A 19544-nucleotide genomic window follows, 5' to 3' on the forward strand; every position below is an offset into this window, starting at 1 on the left:
AATGTGGTGACACACTGTAGCAGTCAATTAGACCTGGTTTCGATCAATATTTTAGAGGATAACACCGGTTAGGTCTGGGTTAGGTCTGGGTTATGCCCGCATCTGGCTCATGATTTTGCCTTCCTCGCATACTTGTTGGCCAGATCCTGGGTTTTTTCCGTGTTTGAATCAGGTAGTAATGTGGTAACACACTGAAGCAGTCAATTAAACCTGGTTTCGATCAATATTTCAGAGGATAACACCGGTTAGGTCTGGGTTAGGTCTGGGAAATGCGCGCATCTGGCTTATACTTTCGCCTTCTTCGCATACTTGTTGGCCAGATCCTGGGTTTTTTTCGTGTTTGAATCACGTAGGAATGTGGTAACACACTGAAGCAGTCAATTAAACCTGGTTTCGATCAATATTTTAGAGGATAACTCCGGTTAGGTGTGGGTTAGGTCCGTGATATGCCCGCATCTGGCTCATGATTTTGCCTTCTTCGCATACTTGTTGGCCAGATCCTGGGTTTTTTTCGTGTTTGAATCACGTAGTAATGTGGTAACACACTGAAGCTGTCAATTAAACCTGGTTTCGATCAATATTTTAGAGGATAACACCGGTTAGGTCTGGGTTAGGTCTGGGTTATGCCCGCATCTGGCTCATGATTTTGCCTTCTTCGCATACTTGTTGGCCAGATCCTGGGTTTTTTTCGTGTTTGAATCACGTAGTAATGTGGTAACACACAGAAGCTGTCAATTAAACCTGGTTTCGATCAATATTTTAGAGGACAACACCGGCAAGGTCTGGGTTAGGTCTGGGTTATGGCTGCATCTGGCTCATGATTTTGCCACCATCGCATACTTGTTGGCCAGATCCTGGGTTTTTTCCGTGTTTGAATCACGTAGTAATGTGGTAACACACTGAAGCTGTCAATTAAACCTGGTTTCGATCAATATTTTAGAGGATAACACCGGTTAGGTCTGGGTTAGGTCTGGGTTATGCCCGCATCTGGCTCATGATTTTGCCTTCTTCGCATACTTGTTGGCCAGATCCTGGGTTTTTTTCGTGTTTGAATCACGTAGTAATGTGGTAACACACTGAAGCTGTCAATTAAACCTGGTTTCGATCAATATTTTAGAGGATAACACCGGATAGGTCTGGGTTAGGTCTGGGTTATGCCCGCATCTGGCTCATGATTTTGCCTTCCTCGCATACTTGTTGGCCAGATCCTGGGTTTTTTCCGTGTTTGAATCAGGTAGTAATGTGGTAACACACTGAAGCAGTCAATTAAACCTGGTTTCGATCAATATTTCAGAGGATAACACCGGTTAGGTCTGGGTTAGGTCTGGGAAATGCGCGCATCTGGCTTATACTTTCGCCTTCTTCGCATACTTGTTGGCCAGATCCTGGGTTTTTTTCGTGTTTGAATCACGTAGTAATGTGGTAACACACTGAAGCTGTCAATTAAACCTGGTTTCGATCAATATTTTAGAGGATAACACCGGTTAGGTCTGGGTTAGGTCTGGGTTATGCCCGCATCTGGCTCATGATTTTGCCTTCTTCGCATACTTGTTGGCCAGATCCTGGGTTTTTTTCGTGTTTGAATCACGTAGGAATGTGGTAACACACTGAAGCAGTCAATTAAACCTGGTTTCGATCAATATTTTAGAGGATAACTCCGGTTAGGTGTGGGTTAGGTCCGTGATATGCCCGCATCTGGCTCATGATTTTGCCTTCTTCGCATACTTGTTGGCCAGATCCTGGGTTTTTTTCGTGTTTGAATCACGTAGTAATGTGGTAACACACTGAAGCTGTCAATTAAACCTGGTTTCGATCAATATTTTAGAGGATAACACCGGTTAGGTCTGGGTTAGGTCTGGGTTATGCCCGCATCTGGCTCATGATTTTGCCTTCTTCGCATACTTGTTGGCCAGATCCTGGGTTTTTTTCGTGTTTGAATCACGTAGTAATGTGGTAACACACAGAAGCTGTCAATTAAACCTGGTTTCGATCAATATTTTAGAGGATAACACCGGCAAGGTCTGGGTTAGGTCTGGGTTATGCCCGCATCTGGCTCATGATTTTGCCTTCTTCGCATACTTGTTGGCCAGATCCTGGGTTTTTTTCGTGTTTGAATCACGTAGTAATGTGGTAATACACTGAAGCAGTCAATAAAACCTGGTTTCGATCAATATTTTAGAGGATAACACCGGTTAGGTCTGGGTTAGGTCTGGGTTATGCCCGCATCTGGCTCATGATTTTGCCTTCTTCGCATACTTGTTGGCCAGATCCTGGGTCTTTTTCGTGTTTGAATCACGTAGGAATGTGGTAACACACTGAAGCAGTCAATTAAACCTGGTTTCGATCAATATTTTAGAGGATAACACCGGTTAGGTGTGGGTTAGGTCCGGGATATGCCCGCATCTGGCTCATGATTTTGCCTTCTTCGCATACTTGTTGGCCAGATCCTGGGTTTTTTTCGTGTTTGAATCACGTAGTAATGTGGTAACACACTGAATCTGTCAATTAAACCTGGTTTCGATCAATATTTTAGATGATAACACCGGTTAGGTCTGGGTTAGGTCTGGGTTATGCCCGCATCTGGCTCATGATTTTGCCTTCTTCGCATACTTGTTGGCCAGATCCTGGGTTTTTTTCGTGTTTGAATCACGTAGTAATGTGGTAACACACTGAAGCTGTCAATTAAACCTGGTTTCGATCAATATTTTAGAGGATAACACCGGTTAGGTCTGGGTTAGGTCTGGGAAATGCGCGCATCTGGCTTATACTTTCGCCTTATTCGCAATACTTGTTGGCCAGATTCTGGGTTTTTTCCGTGTTTGATCACGTAGTAATGTGGTAACACACTGAAGCAGTCAATAAAACCTGGTTTCGATCAATATTTTAGAGGATAACACCGGTTAGGTCTGGGTTAGGTCTGGGATTTGAGCGCATCTGGCTTATACTTTCGCCTTTTTCGCATACTTGTTGGCCAGATCCTGGCTTTTTTCGTGTTTGAATCACGTAGCAATGTGGTAATACACTGAAGCAGTCAATTTAACCTGGTTTCGATCAATATTTTAGAGGATAACACCGGTTAGGTCTGGGTTAGGTCTGGGTTATGCCCGCATCTGGCTCATGATTTTGCCTTCTTCGCATACTTGTTGGCCAGATCCTGGGTTTTTTTCGTGTTTGAATCACGTAGTAATGTGGTAATACACTGAAGCAGTCAATAAAACCTGGTTTCGATCAATATTTTAGAGGATAACACCGGTTAGGTCTGGGTTAGGTCTGGGATATGCCCGCATCTGGCTCATGATTTTGCCTTCTTCGCATACTTGTTGGCCAGATCCTGGGTTTTTTTCGTGTTTGAATCACGTAGTAATGTGGTAACACACTGAAGCTGTCAATTAAACCTGGTTTCGATCAATATTTTAGAGGATAACACCGGTTAGGTCTGGGTTAGGTCTGGGTTATGCCCGCATCTGGCTCATGATTTTGCCTTCTTCGCATACTTGTTGGCCAGATCCTCGGTTTTTTCCGTGTTTGATCAAGTAGTAATGTGGTAACACACTGAAGCAGTCAATAAAACCTGGTTTCGATCAATATTTTAGAGGATAACACCGGTTACGTCTGGGTTAGTTCTGGGTTATGCCCGCATCTGGCTCATGATTTTGCCTTCTTCGCATACTTGTTGGCCAGATCCTGGCTTTTTTCCGTGTTTGATCGCGTAGTAATGTGGTAACACACTGAAGCAGTCAATTAATCCTGGTTTCGATCAATATTTTAGAGGATAACACCGGTTAGGTCTGGGTTAGGTCTGGGTTATGCCCGCATCTGGCTCATGATTTTGCCTTCTTCGCATACTTGTTGGCCAGATCCTGGGGTTTTTTCGTGTTTGAATCACGTAGTAATGTGGTAACACACTGAAGCAGTCAATTAAACCTGGTTTCGATCAATATTTTAGAGGATAACACCGGTTAGGTCTGGGATAGGTCCGGGATATGCCCGCATCTGGCTCATGATTTTGCCTTCTTCGCATACTTGTTGGCCAGATCCTGGGTTTTTTTCGTGTTTGAATCACGTAGTAATGTGGTAACACACTGAAGCTGTCAATTAAACCTGGTTTCGATCAATATTTTAGAGGATAACACCGGTTAGGTCTGGGTTAGGTCTGGGTTATGCCCGCATCTGGCTCATGATTTTGCCTTCTTCGCATACTTGTTGGCCAGATCCTGGGTTTTTTCCATGTTTGAATCACGTAGTAATGTGGTAACACACTGAAGCAGTCAATTAAACCTGGTTTCGATCAATATTTTAGAGGATAACACCGGTTAGGTCTGGGTTAGGTCTGGGTTATGCCCGCATCTGGCTCATGATTTTGCCTTCTTCGCATACTTGTTGGCCAGATCCTCGGTTTTTTCCGTGTTTGATCAAGTAGTAATGTGGTAACACACTGAAGCAGTCAATAAAACCTGGTTTCGATCAATATTTTAGAGGATAACACCGGTTACGTCTGGGTTAGTTCTGGGTTATGCCCGCATCTGGCTCATGATTTTGCCTTCTTCGCATACTTGTTGGCCAGATCCTGGCTTTTTTTCGTGTTTGAATCACGTAGTAATGTGGTAATACACTGAAGCAGTCAATTTAACCTGGTTTCGATCAATATTTTAGAGGATAACACCGGTTAGGTCTGGGTTAGGTCTGGGTTATGCCCGCATCTGGCTCATGATTTTGCCTTCTTCGCATACTTGTTGGCCAGATCCTGGGTTTTTTTCGTGTTTCAATCACGTAGTAATGTGGTAACACATTGAGGCAGTGTATTAAACCTGGATTCGGACAGTATTTTAGAGGATAACACCGGTTAGGTCTGGGTTAGGTCTGGGTTATGCCCGCATCTGGCTCATGATTTTGCCTTCTTCGCATACTTGTTGGCCAGATCCTGGGTTTTTTTCGTGTTTGAATCACGTAGTAATGTGGTAATACACTGAAGCAGTCAATTAAACCTTGTTTCGATCAATATTTTAGAGGATAACACCGGTTAGGTCTGGGTTAGGTCTGGGATATGCGCCCATCTGGCTTATGCTTTCGCCTTTTTCGCAAACTTGTTGGCTAGATCCTGGGTTTTTTCCGTGTTTGAATCACGTAGTAATGTTGTACCACACTGAGGCAGTCAATTAAACCTGGATTCGGACAGTATTTTAGAGGATAACACCGGTTAGGTCTGGGTTAGGTCTGGGTTATGCCCGCATCTGGCTCATGATTTTGCCTTCTTCGCATACTTGTTGGCCAGATTCTGGGTTTTTTCCGTGTTTGATCACGTAGTAATGTGGTAACACACTGAAGCAGTCAATAAAACCTGGTTTCGATCAATATTTTAGAGGATAACACCGGTTAGGTCTGGGTTAGGTCTGGGATTTGAGCGCATCTGGCTTATACTTTCGCCTTTTTCGCATACTTGTTGGCCAGATCCTGGCTTTTTTTCGTGTTTGAATCACGTAGTAATGTGGTAATACACTGAAGCAGTCAATTTAACCTGGTTTCGATCAATATTTTAGAGGATAACACCGGTTAGGTCTGGGTTATGCCCGCATCTGGCTCATGATTTTGCCTTCTTCGCATACTTGTTGGCCAGATCCTGGGTTTTTTTCGTGTTTGAATCACGTAGTAATGTGGTAATACACTGAAGCAGTCAATAAAACCTGGTTTCGATCAATATTTTAGAGGATAACACCGGTTAGGTCTGGGTTAGGTCTGGGATATGCCCGCATCTGGCTCATGATTTTGCCTTCTTCGCATACTTGTTGGCCAGATCCTGGGTTTTTTTCGTGATTGAATCACGTAGTAATGTGGTAATACACTGAGGCAGTCAATTAAACCTTGTTTCGATCAATATTTTAGAGGATAACACCGGTTAGGTCTGGGTTAGGTCTGGGATATGCGCCCATCTGGCTTATGCTTTCGCCTTTTTCGCAAACTTGTTGGCTAGATCCTAGGTTTTTTCCGTGTTTGAATCACGTAGTAATGTTGTACCACACTGAAGCAGTCAATTAAATCTGGTTTCGATCAATATTTCAGAGGATAACACCGGTTAGGTCTGGGATAGGTCTGGGTTAAGCCCGCATCTGGCTCATGATTTTGCCTTCTTCGCGTACTTGTTGGCCAGATCCTGGGGTTTTTTCGTGTTTGAATCACGTAGTAATGTGGTAACACACTGAAGCAGTCAATTAAACCTGGTTTCGATCAATATTTTATAGGATAACACCGGTTAGGTCTGGGATAGATCCGGGATATGCCCGCATCTGGCTCATGATTTTGCCATCTTCGCATACTTGTTGGCCAGATCCTGGGTTTTTTTCGTGTTTGAATCACGTAGTAATGTGGTAATACACTGAAGCAGTCAATAAAACCTGGTTTCGAACAATATTTTAGAGGATAACACCGGTTAGGTCTGGGTTAGGTCTGGGTTATGCCCGCATCTGGCTCATGATTTTGCCTTCTTCGCGTACTTGTTGGCCAGATCCTGGGGTTTTTTCGTGTTTGAATCACGTAGTAATGTGGTAACACACTGAAGCAGTCAATTAAACCTGGTTTCGATCAATATTTTATAGGATAACAGCGGTTAGGTCTGGGATAGATCCGGGATATGAGCCCGCATCTGGCTCATGATTTTGCCTTCCTCGCATACTTGTTGGCCAGATCCTGGGTTTTTTTCGTGTTTGAATCGCGTAGTAATGTGGTAACACACTGAAGCTGTCAATTAAACCTGGTTTCGATCAATATTTTAGAGGATAACACCGGTTAGGTCTGGGTTAGGTCTGGGTTATGCCCGCATCCGGCTCATGATTTTGCCATCTTCGCATACTTGTTGGCCAGATCTTGGGTTTTTTTCGTGTTTGAATCACGTAGTAATGTGGTAACTCACTGAAGCAGTCAATTAAACCTGGTTTCGATCAATATTTTAGAGGATAACACCGGTTAGGTCTGGGTTAGGTCTGGGTTATGCCCGCATCTGGCTCATGATTTTGCCTTCATCGCATACTTGTTGGCCAGATCCTGGGTTTTTTCCGTGTTTGAATCAGGTAGTAATGTGGTAACACACTGAAGCAGTCAATTAAACCTGGTTTCGATCAATATTTCAGAGGATAACACCGGTTAGGTCTGGGTTAGGTCTGGGAAATGCGCGCATCTGGCTTATACTTTCGCCTTCTTCGCATACTTGTTGGCCAGATCCTGGGTTTTTTTCGTGTGTGAATCACGTAGGAATGTGGTAACACACTGAAGCAGTCAATTAAACCTGGTTTCGATCAATATTTTAGAGGATAACACCGGTTAGGTCTGGGTTAGGTCCGGGATATGCCCGCATCTGGCTCATGATTTTGCCTTCTGCGCATACTTGTTGGCCAGATCCTGGGTTTTTTTCGTGTTTGAATCACGTAGTAATGTGGTAATACACTGAAGCAGTCAATTAAACCTGGTTTCGATCAATATTTTAGTGGATAACACCGATTAGGTCTGGGTTAGGTCTGGGTTATGCCCGCATCTGGCTCATCATTTTGCCCTCTTCGCATACTTGTTGGCCTGATCCTGGGTTTTTTTCGTGTTTGAATCACGTAGGAATGTGGTAACACACTGAAGCAGTCAATTATACCTGGTTCCAAACAATATTTTAGAGGATAACACCGGTTAGGTCTGGGTTAGGTCCGGGATATGGCCGCATCTGGCTCATGATTTTGCCTTCTGCGCATACTTGTTGGCCAGATCCTGGGGTTTTTTCGTGTTTGAATCACGTAGTAATGTGGTAACACACTGAAGCTGTCAATTAAACCTGGTTTCGATCAATATTTTAGAGGATAACACCGGTTAGGTCTGGGTTAGGTCTGGGTTATGGCCGCATCTGACTCATGATTTTGCCTTCTTCGCATACTTGTTGGCCAGATCCTGGGTTTTTTCCGTGTTTGAATCAGGTAGTAATGTGGTAACACACTGAAGCAGTCAATTAAACCTGGTTACGATCAATATTTCAGAGGATAACACCGGTTAGGTCTGGGTTAGGTCTGGGTTATGGCCGCATCTGGCTCATGATTTTGCCTTCATCGCATACTTGTTGGCCAGATCCTGGGTTTTTTCCGTGTTTGAATCAGGTAGTAATGTGGTAACACACTGAAGCAATCAATTAAACCTGGTTTCGATCAATATTTCAGAGGATAACACCGGTTAGGTCTGGGTTAGGTCTGGGAAATGCGCGCATCTGGCTTATACTTTCGCCTTCTTCGCATACTTGTTGGCCAGATCCTGGGTTTTTTTCGTGTGTGAATCACGTAGGAATGTGGTAACACACTGAAGCAGTCAATTAAACCTGGTTTCGATCAATATTTTAGAGGATAACACTGGTTAGGTCTGGGTTAGGTCTGGGATATGCGCGCATCTGGCTTATACTTTCACATTTTTCGCAAACTTGTTGGCCAGATCCTGGGTATTTTCCGTGTTTGATCACGTAGTAATGTGGTAACACACTGAAGCAGTCAATAAAACCTGGTTTCGATCAATACTTTAGAGGATGACACCGGTTAGGGCTTGGTTAGGGCTGGGATTTGCGCGCATCTGGCTTATACTGTCGCCTTTTTCGCAAACTTGTTGGCCAGATCCTGGGTATTTTCCGTGTTTGAATCACGTAGTAATGTGGTAACACACTGAAGCAGTCAATTAAACCTGGTTTCGATCAATATTTCAGAGGATAACATCGGTTAGGTCTGGGTTAGGTCTGGGTTATGGCCGCATCTGACTCATGATTTTGCCTTCTTCGCAGACTTGTTGGCCAGATCCTGGGTTTTTCCCGTGTTTGATCACGTAGTAATGTGGTAACACACTGAAGCAGTCAATAAAACCTGGTTTCGCTCAATATTTTAGAGGATAACGCCGGTTAGGTCTGGGTTAGGTCTGGGATTTGCGCGCATCTGGCTTATACTTTCGCCTTTTTCGCAAACTTGTTGGCCAGATCCTGGGTTTTTTCCGTGTTTGATCACGTAGTAATGTGGTAACACACTGAAGCAGTCAATTAAACCTGGTTTCGATCAATATTTTAGAGGATAACACCGGTTAGGTCTGGGTTAGGTCTGGGTCATGCCCGCATCTGGCTCATGATTTTGCCTTCTTCGCATACTTGTTGGCCAGATCCTGGGGTTTTTTCGTGTTTGAATCACGTAGTAATGTGGTAACACACTGAAGCAGTCAATTAAACCTGGTTTCGATCAATATTTTAGAGGATAACACCGGTTAGGTCTGGGATAGGTCCGGGATATGCCCGCATCTGGCTCATGATTTTGCCTTCTTCGCATACTTGTTGGCCAGATCCTGGGTATTCTTCGTGTTTGAATCACGTAGTAATGTGGTAACACACTGAAGCTGTCAATTAAACCTGGTTTCGATCAATATTTTAGAGGATAACACCGGTTAGGTCTGGGTTAGGTCTGGGTTATGCCCGCATCTGGCTCATGATTTTGCCTTCTTCGCATACTTGTTGGCCAGATCCTGGGGTTTTTTCGTGTTTGAATCACGTAGTAATGTGGTAACACACTGAAGCAGTCAATTAAACCTGGTTTCGATCAATATTTTAGAGGATAACACCGGTTAGGTCTGGGATAGGTCCGGGATTTGCCCGCATCTGGCTCATGATTTTGCCTTCTTCGCATACTTGTTGGCCAGATCCTGGGTATTTTTCGTGTTTGAATCACGTAGTAATGTGGTAACACACTGAAGCTGTCAATTAAACCTGGTTTCGATCAATATTTTAGAGGATAACACCGGTTAGGTCTGGGTTAGGTCTGGGTTATGCCCGCATCTGGCTCATGATTTTGCCTTCTTCGCATACTTGTTGGCCAGATCCTGGGTTTTTTTCGTGTTTGAATCACGTAGTAATGTTGTAACACACTGAAGCTGTCAATTAAACCTGGTTTCGATCAATATTTAAGAGGATAACACCGGTTAGGTCTGGGTTAGGTCTGGGAAATGCGCGCATCTGGCTTATACTTTCGCCTTATTCGCATTACTTGTTGGCCAGATCCTGGGTTTTTTCCGTGTTTGATCACGTAGTAATGTGGTAACACACTGAAGCAGTCAATAAAACCTGGTTTCGATCAATATTTTAGAGGATAACACCGGTTAGGTCTGGGTTAGGTCTGGGATTTGAGCGCATCTGGCTTATACTTTCGCCTTTTTCGCATACTTGTTGGCCAGATCCTGGGTTTTTTTCGAGTTTCAATCACGTAGTAATGTGGTAACACACTGAAGCTGTCAATTAAACCTGGTTTCGATCAATATTTTAGAGGATAACACCGGTTAGGTCTGGGTTAGGGCTGGGTTATGCCCGCATCTGGCTCATGATTTTGTCTTCTTCGCATACTTGTTGGCCAGATCCTGGGTTTTTTTCGTGTTTGAATCACGTAGGAATGGGGTAACACACTGAAGCAGTCAATTAAACCTGGTTTCGATCAATATTTTAGAGGATAACACCGGGTAGGTCTGGGATAGGTCCGGGTTATGCCCGCATCTGGCTCATGATTTTGCCTTCTTCGCATACTTGTTGGCCAGATCCTGGGTTTTTTTCGTGTTTGAATCACGTAGTAATGTGGTAACACACTGAAGCTGTCAATTAAACCTGGTTTCGATCAATATTTTAGAGGATAACACCGGTTAGGTCTGGGTTAGGTCTGGGTTATGCCCGCATCTGGCTCATGATTTTGCCTTCTTCGCATACTTGTTGGCCAGATCCTGGGTTTTTTTCGTGTTTGAATCACGTAGTAATGTGGTAACACACTGAAGCTGTCAATTAAACCTGGTTTCGATCAATATTTTAGAGGATAACACCGGTTAGGTCTGGGTTAGGTCTGGGTTATGCCCGCATCTGGCTCATGATTTTGCCTTCTTCCATACTTGTTGGCCAGATCCTGGGTTTTTTTCGTGTTTGAATCACGTAGTAATGTGGTAACACACTGAAGCTATCAATTAAACCTGGTTTCGATCAATATTTTAGAGGATAACACCGGTTAGGTCTGGGTGAGGTCTGGGAAATGCGCGCATCTGGCTTATACTTTCGCCTTATTCGCAATACTTGTTGGCCAGATCCTGGGTTTTTTCCGTGTTTGATCACGTAGTAATGTGGTAACACACTGAAGCAGTCAATAAAACCTGGTTTCGATCAATATTTTAGAGGATAACACCGGTTAGGTCTGGGTTAGGTCTGGGATTTGAGCGCATCTGGCTTATACTTTCGCCTTCTTCGCATACTTGTTGGCCAGATCCTGGGTTTTTTTCGTGTTTCAATCACTTAGTAATGTGGTAACACACTGAAGCTGTCAATTAAACCTGGTTTCGATCAATATTTTAGAGGATAACACCGGTTAGGTCTGGGTTTCGTCAGGGTTATGCCCGCATCTGGCTCATGATTTTGCCTTCTTCGCATACTTGTTGGCCAGATCCTGGGTTTTTTTCGTGTTTGAATCACGTAGTAATGTGGTAATACACTGAAGCAGTCAATTAAACCTGGTTTCGATCAATATTATAGAGGATAACACAGGTTAGGTCTGGGTTAGGGCAGGGTTATGCCCGCATCTGGCTCATGATTTTGTCTTCTTCGCATACATGTTGGCCAGATCCTGGGTTTTTTTCGTGTTTGAATCACGTAGTAATGTGGTAATACACTGAAGCAGTCAATAAAACCTGGTTTCGATCAATATTTTAGAGGATAACACCGGTTAGGTCTGGGTTAGGTCTGGGTTAAGCCCGCATCTGGTTCATGATTTTGCCTTCTTCGCATACTCGTTGGCCAGATCCTGGGTTTTTTTCGTGTTTGAATCACGTAGCAATGTGGTAATACACTGAAGCAGTCAATTTAACCTGGTTTCGATCAATATTTTAGAGGATAACACCGGTTAGGTCTGGGTTAGGTCTGGGTTATGCCCGCATCTGGCTCATGATTTTGCCTTCTTCGCATACTTGTTGGCCAGATCCTGGGTTTTTTTCGTGTTTCAATCACGTAGTAATGTGGTAACACATTGAGGCAGTCTATTAAACCTGGATTCGGACAGTATTTTAGATGATAACACCGGTTAGGTCTGGGTTAGGTCTGGGTTATGCCCGCATCTGGCTCATGATTTTGCCTTCTTCGCATACTTGTTGGCCAGATCCTGGGTTTTTTTCGTGATTGAATCACGTAGTAATGTGGTAATACACTGAGGCAGTCAATTAAACCTTGTTTCGATCAATATTTTAGAGGATAACACCGGTTAGGTCTGGGTTAGGTCTGGGTTATGCCCGCATCTGGCTCATGATTTTGCCTTCTTCGCATACTTGTTGGCCAGATCCTGGGTTTTTTTCGTGTTTGAATCACGTAGTAATGTGGTAATACACTGAAGCAGTCAATTAAACCTGGTTTCGATCAATATTTTAGAGGATAACACAGGTTAGGTCTGGGTTAGGGCTGGGTTATGCCCGCATCTGGCTCATGATTTTGTCTTCTTCGCATACATGTTGGCCAGATCCTGGGTTTTTTTCGTGTTTGAATCACGTAGTAATGTGGTAATACACTGAAGCAGTCAATAAAACCTGGTTTCGATCAATATTATAGAGGATAACACCGGTTAGGTCTGGGTTAGGTCTGGGTTATGCCCGCATCTGGCTCATGATTTTGCGTTCTTCGCATACTCGTTGGCCAGATCCTGGGTTTTTTTCGTGTTTGAATCACGTAGCAATGTGGTAATACACTGAAGCAGTCAATAAAACCTGGTTTCGATCAATATTTTAGAGGATAACACCGGTTAGGTCTGGGATAGGTCTGGGTAATGCCCGCATCTGGCTCATGATTTTGCCTTCTTCGCATACTTGTTGGCTAGATCCTGGGTTTTTTTCGTTTTTGAATCACGTAGTAATGTGGTAATACACTGAAGCAGTCAATTTAACCTGGTTTCGATCAATATTTTAGAGGATAACACCGGTTAGGTCTGGGTTATGCCCGCATCTGGCTCATGATTTTGCCTTCTTCGCATACTTGTTGGCCAGATCCTGGGTTTTTTTCGTGTTTCAATCACGTAGTAATGTGGTAACACATTGAGGCAGTCTATTAAGCCTGGATTCGGACAGTATTTTAGATGATAACACCGGTTAGGTCTGGGTTAGGTCTGGGTTATGCCCGCATCTGGCTCATGATTTTGCCTTCTTCGCATACTTGTTGGCCAGATCCTCGGTTTTTTCCGTGTTTGATCACGTAGTAATGTGGTAACACACTGAAGCAGTCAATAAAACCTGGTTTCGATCAATATTTTAGAGGATAACACCGGTTAGGTCTGGGTTAGGTCTGGGTTATGCCCGCATCTGGCTCATGATTTTGCCTTCTTCGCATACTTGTTGGCCAGATCCTGGGTTTTTTTCGTGTTTCAATCACGTAGTAATGTGGTAACACATTGAGGCAGTCTATTAAACCTGGATTCGGACAGTATTTTAGATGATAACACCGTTTAGGTCTGGGTTAGGTATGGGTTATGCCCGCATCTGGCTCATGATTTTGCCTTCTTCGCATACTTGTTGGCCAGATCCTGGGTTTTTTTCGTGATTGAATCACGTAGTAATGTGGTAATACCCTGAGGCAGTCAATTAAACCTTGTTTCGATCAATATTTTAGAGGATAACACCGGTTAGGTCTGGGTTAGGTCTGGGATATGCGCCCATCTGGCTTATGCTTTCGCCTTTTTCGCAAACTTGTTGGCTCGATCCTGGGTTTTTTCCGTGTTTGAATCACGTAGTATTGTTGTACCACACTGAGGCAGTCAATTAAACCTGGATTCGGACAGTATTTTAGAGGATAACACCGGTTAGGTCTGGGTTAGGTCTGGGTTATGCCCGCATCTGGCTCATGATTTTGCCTTCTTCGCATACTTGTTGGCCAGATCCTGGGTTTTTTTCGTGTTTCAATCACGTAGTAATGTGGTAACACACTGAGGCAGTCTATTAAGCCTGGATTCGATCAATATTTTAGAGGATAACACAGGTTAGGTCTGGGTTAGGTCTGGGTTATGCCCGCATCTGGCTCATGATTTTGCCTTCTTGGCATACTTGTTGGCCAGATCCTGGGTTTTTTTCGTGTTTGAATCACGTAGTAATGTGGTAATACACTGAAGCAGTCAATAAAACCTGGTTTCGATCAATATTTTAGACGATAACACCGGTTAGGTCTGGGTTAGGTCTGGGTTATGCCCGCATCTGGCTCATGATTTTGCCTTCTTCACATACTTGTTGGCCAGATCCTGGGTTTTTTTCGTGTTTGAATCACGTAGTAATGTGGTAACACTCTGAAGCTGTCAATTAAACCTGGTTTCGATCAATATTTTAGAGGATAACACCGGTTAGGTCTGGGTTAGGTCTGGGTTATGCCCGCATCTGGCTCATGATTTTGCCTTCTTCGCATACTTGTTGGCCAGATCCTCGGTTTTTTCCGTGTTTGATCACGTAGTAATGTGGTAACACACTGAAGCAGTCAATAAAACCTGGTTTCGATCAATATTTTAGAGGATAACACCGGTTACGTCTGGGTTAGTTCTGGGTTATGCCCGCATCTGGCTCATGATTTTGCCTTCTTCGCATACTTGTTGGCCAGATCCTGGGTTTTTTTCGTGTTTGAATCACGTAGTAATGTGGTAATACACTGAAGCAGTCAATTAAACCTGGTTTCGATCAATATTTTAGAGGATAACACCGGTTAGGTCTGGGTTAGGTCTGGGATATGCGAACATCTGGCTTATGCTTTCGCCTTTTTCGCAAACTTGTTGGCCAGATCCTGGGTATTTTCCGTGTTTGAATCACGTAGTAATGTGGTAACACACTGAAGCAGTCAATTAAACCTGGTTTCGATCAATATTTCAGAGGATAACACCGGTTAGATCTGGGTTAGGTCTGGGTTATGCCCGCATCTGGCTCATGATTTTGCCTTCTTCGCATACTTGTTGGCCAGATCCTCGGTTTTTTCCGTGTTTGATCACGTAGTAATGTGGTAACACACTGAAGCAGTCAATAAAACCTGGTTTCGATCAATATTTTAGAGGATAACACCGGTTACGTCTGGGTTAGTTCTGGGTTATGCCCGCATCTGGCTCATGATTTTGCCTTCTTCGCATACTTGTTGGCCAGATCCTGGGTTTTTTTCGTGTTTGAATCACGTAGTAATGTGGTAATACACTGAAGCAGTCAATAAAACCTGGTTTCGATCAATATTATAGAGGATAACACCGGTTAGGTCTGGGTTAGGTCTGGGTTATGCCCGCATCTGGCTCATGATTTTGCCTTCTTCGCATACTCGTTGGCCAGATCCTGGGTTTTTTTCGTGTTTGAATCACGTAGCAATGTGGTAATACACTGAAGCAGTCAATAAAACCTGGTTTCGATCAATATTTTAGAGGATAACACCGGTTAGGTCTGGGTTAGGTCTGGGTTATGCCCGCATCTGGCTCATGATTTTGCCTTCTTCGCATACTTGTTGGCTAGATCCTGGGTTTTTTTCGTTTTTGAATCACGTAGTAATGTGGTAATACACTGAAGCAGTCAATTTAACCTGGTTTCGATCAATATTTTAGAGGATAACACCGGTTAGGTCTGGGTTATGCCCGCATCTGGCTCATGATTTTGCCTTCTTCGCATACTTGTTGGCCAGATCCTGGGTTTTTTTCGTGTTTCAATCACGTAGTAATGTGGTAACACATTGAGGCAGTCTATTAAGCCTGGATTCGGACAGTATTTTAGATGATAACACCGGTTAGGTCTGGGTTAGGTCTGGGTTATGCCCGCATCTGGCTCATGATTTTGCCTTCTTCGCATACTTGTTGGCCAGATCCTCGGTTTTTTCCGTGTTTGATCACGTAGTAATGTGGTAACACACTGAAGCAGTCAATAAAACCTGGTTTCGATCAATATTTTAGAGGATAACACCGGTTAGGTCTGGGTTAGGTCTGGGTTATGCCCGCATCTGGCTCATGATTTTGCCTTCTTCGCATACTTGTTGGCCAGATCCTGGGTTTTTTTCGTGTTTCAATCACGTAGTAATGTGGTAACACATTGAGGCAGTCTATTAAACCTGGATTCGGACAGTATTTTAGATGATAACACCGTTTAGGTCTGGGTTAGGTCTGGGTTATGCCCGCATCTGGCTCATGATTTTGCCTTCTTCGCATACTTGTTGGCCAGATCCTGGGTTTTTTTCGTGATTGAATCACGTAGTAATGTGGTAATACCCTGAGGCAGTCAATTAAACCTTGTTTCGATCAATATTTTAGAGGATAACACCGGTTAGGTCTGGGTTAGGTCTGGGATATGCGCCCATCTGGCTTATGCTTTCGCCTTTTTCGCAAACTTGTTGGCTCGATCCTGGGTTTTTTCCGTGTTTGAATCACGTAGTAATGTTGTACCACACTGAGGCAGTCAATTAAACCTGGATTCGGACAGTATTTTAGAGGATAACACCAGTTAGGTCTGGGTTAGGTCTGGGCTATGCCCGCATCTGGCTCATGATTTTGCCTTCTTCGCATACTTGTTGGCCAGATCCTGGGTTTTTTTCGTGTTTGAATCACGTAGTAATGTGGTAATACACTGAAGCAGTCAATTAAACCTGGTTTCGATCAATATTTTAGAGGATAACACCGGTTAGGTCTGGGTTAGGTCTGGGATATGCGAACATCTGGCTTATGCTTTCGCCTTTTTCGCAAACTTGTTGGCCAGATCCTGGGTATTTTCCGTGTTTGAATCACGTAGTAATGTGGTAACACACTGAAGCAGTCAATTAAACCTGGTTTCGATCAATATTTCAGAGGATAACACCGGTTAGGTCTGGGTTAGGTCTGGGTTATGACCGCATCTGGCTCATGATTTTGCCTTCCTCGCGTACTTGTTGGCCAGATCCTGGGGTTTTTTCGTGTTTGAATCACGTAGTAATGTGGTAACACACTGAAGCAGTCAATTAAACCTGGTTTCGATCAATATTTTATAGGATAACACCGGCTAGGTCTGGGATAGGTCCGGGATATGCCCGCATCTGGCTCATGATTTTGCCTTCTTCGCATACTTGTTGGCCAGATCCTGGGTTTTTTCCGTGTTTGAATCACGTAGTAATGTGGTAACACACTGAAGCTGTCAATTAAACCTGATTTCGATCAATATTTTAGAGGATAACACCGGTTAGGTCTGGGTTAGGTCTGGGTTATGCCCGCACCCGGCTCATGATTTTGCCTTCTTCGCATACTTGTTGGCCAGATCTTGGGTTTTTTTCGTGTTTGAATCACGTAGGAATGTGGTAACACACTGAAGCAGTCAATTAAACCTGGTTCCAAACAATATTTTAGAGGATAACACCGGTTAGGTCTGGGTTAGGTCCGGGATGTGCCCGCATCTGGCTCATGATTTTGCCTTTTGCGCATACTTGTTGGCCAGATCCTGGGTTTTTTACTGTTTCAATCACGTAGTAATGTGGTAGTACACTGAAGCAGTCAATTAAACCTGGTTTCGATCAATATTTTAGAGGATAACACCGGTTAGGTCTTGGTTAGGTCTGGGTTATGCCCGCATCTGGCTCATGATTTTGCCCTCTTCGCATACTTGTTGGCCAGATCCTGGGTTTTTTTCGTGTTTGAATCACGTAGGAATGTGGTAACACACTGAAGCAGTCAATTAAACCTGGTTCCAAACAATATTTTAGAGGATAACACCGGTTAGGTCCGGGTTAGGTCCGGGATATGCCCGCATCTGGCTCATGATTTTGCCTTCTTCGCATACTTGTTGGCCAGATCCTCGGTTTTTTCCGTGTTTGATCACGTAGTAATGTGGTAACACACTGAAGCAGTCAATAAAACCTGGTTTCGATCAATATTTTAGAGGATAACACCGGTTACGTCTGGGTTAGTTCTGGGTTATGCCCGCATCTGGCTCATGATTTTGCCTTCTTCGCATACTTGTTGGCCAGATCCTGGGTTTTTTTCGTGTTTGAATCACGTAGTAATGTGGTAATACACTGAAGCAGTCAATTAAACCTGGTTTCGATCAATATTTTAGAGGATAACACCGGTTAGGTCTGGGTTAGGTCTGGGTTATGCCCGCATCTGGCTCATGATTTTGCCTTCTTCGCATACTTGTTGGCTAGATTCAGGGTTTTTTTCGTGTTTGAATCACGTAGTAATGTGGTAATACACTGAAGCAGTCAATTTAACCTGGTTTCGATCAATATTTTAGAGGATAACACCGGTTAGGTCTGGGTTAGGTCTGGGTTATGCCCGCATCTGGCTCATGATTTTGCCTTCTTCGCATACTTGTTGGCCAGATCCTGGGTTTTTTTCGTGTTTCAATCACGTAGTAATGTGGTAACACATTGCGGCAGTCTATTAAACCTGGATTCGGACAGTATTTTAGATGATAACACCGGTTAGGTCTGGGTTAGGTCTGGGTTATGCCCGCATCTGGCTCATGATTTTGCCTTCTTCGCATACTTGTTGGCCAGATCCTGGGTTTTTTTCGTGATTGAATCACGTAGTAATGTGGTAATACACTGAGGCAGTCAATTAAACCTTGTTTCGATCAATATTTTAGAGGATAACACCGGTTAGGTCTGGGTTAGGTCTGGGTTATGCCCGCATCTGGCTCATGATTTTGCCTTCTTCGCATACTTGTTGGCCAGATCCTGGGTTTTTTTCGTGTTTGAATCACGTAGTAATGTGGTAATACACTGAAGCAGTCAATTAAACCTGGTTTCGATCAATATTTTAGAGGATAACACAGGTTAGGTCTGGGTTAGGGCTGGGTTATGCCCGCATCTGGCTCATGATTTTGTCTTCTTCGCATACATGTTGGCCAGATCCTGGGTTTTTTTCGTGTTTGAATCACGTAGTAATGTGGTAATACACTGAAGCAGTCAATAAAACCTGGTTTCGATCAATATTTTAGAGGATAACACCGGTTAGGTCTGGGTTAGGTCTGGGTTATGCCCGCATCTGGCTCATGATTTTGCCTTCTTCGCATACTCGTTGGCCAGATCCTGGGTTTTTTTCGTGTTTGAATCACGTAGCAATGTGGTAATACACTGAAGCAGTCAATAAAACCTGGTTTCGATCAATATTTTAGAGGATAACACCGGTTAGGTCTGGGTTAGGTCTGGGTTATGCCCGCATCTGGCTCATGATTTTGCCTTCTTCGCATACTTGTTGGCTAGATCCTGGGTTTTTTTCGTTTTTGAATCACGTAGTAATGTGGTAATACACTGAAGCAGTCAATTTAACCTGGTTTCGATCAATATTTTAGAGGATAACACCGGTTAGGTCTGGGTTAGGTCTGGGTTATGCCCGCATCTGGCTCATGATTTTGCCTTCTTCGCATACTTGTTGGCCAGATCCTGGGTTTTTTTCGTGTTTCAATCACGTAGTAATGTGGTAACACATTGAGGCAGTCTATTAAGCCTGGATTCGGACAGTATTTTAGATGATAACACCGGTTAGGTCTGGGTTAGGTCTGGGTTATGCCCGCATCTGGCTCATGATTTTGCC

The sequence above is a fragment of the Colletes latitarsis genome, chromosome 3 (genome assembly GCF_051014445.1).
Source record: "Colletes latitarsis isolate SP2378_abdomen chromosome 3, iyColLati1, whole genome shotgun sequence".
In the NCBI taxonomy this organism is placed as follows: Eukaryota; Metazoa; Arthropoda; class Insecta; order Hymenoptera; family Colletidae; genus Colletes; species Colletes latitarsis.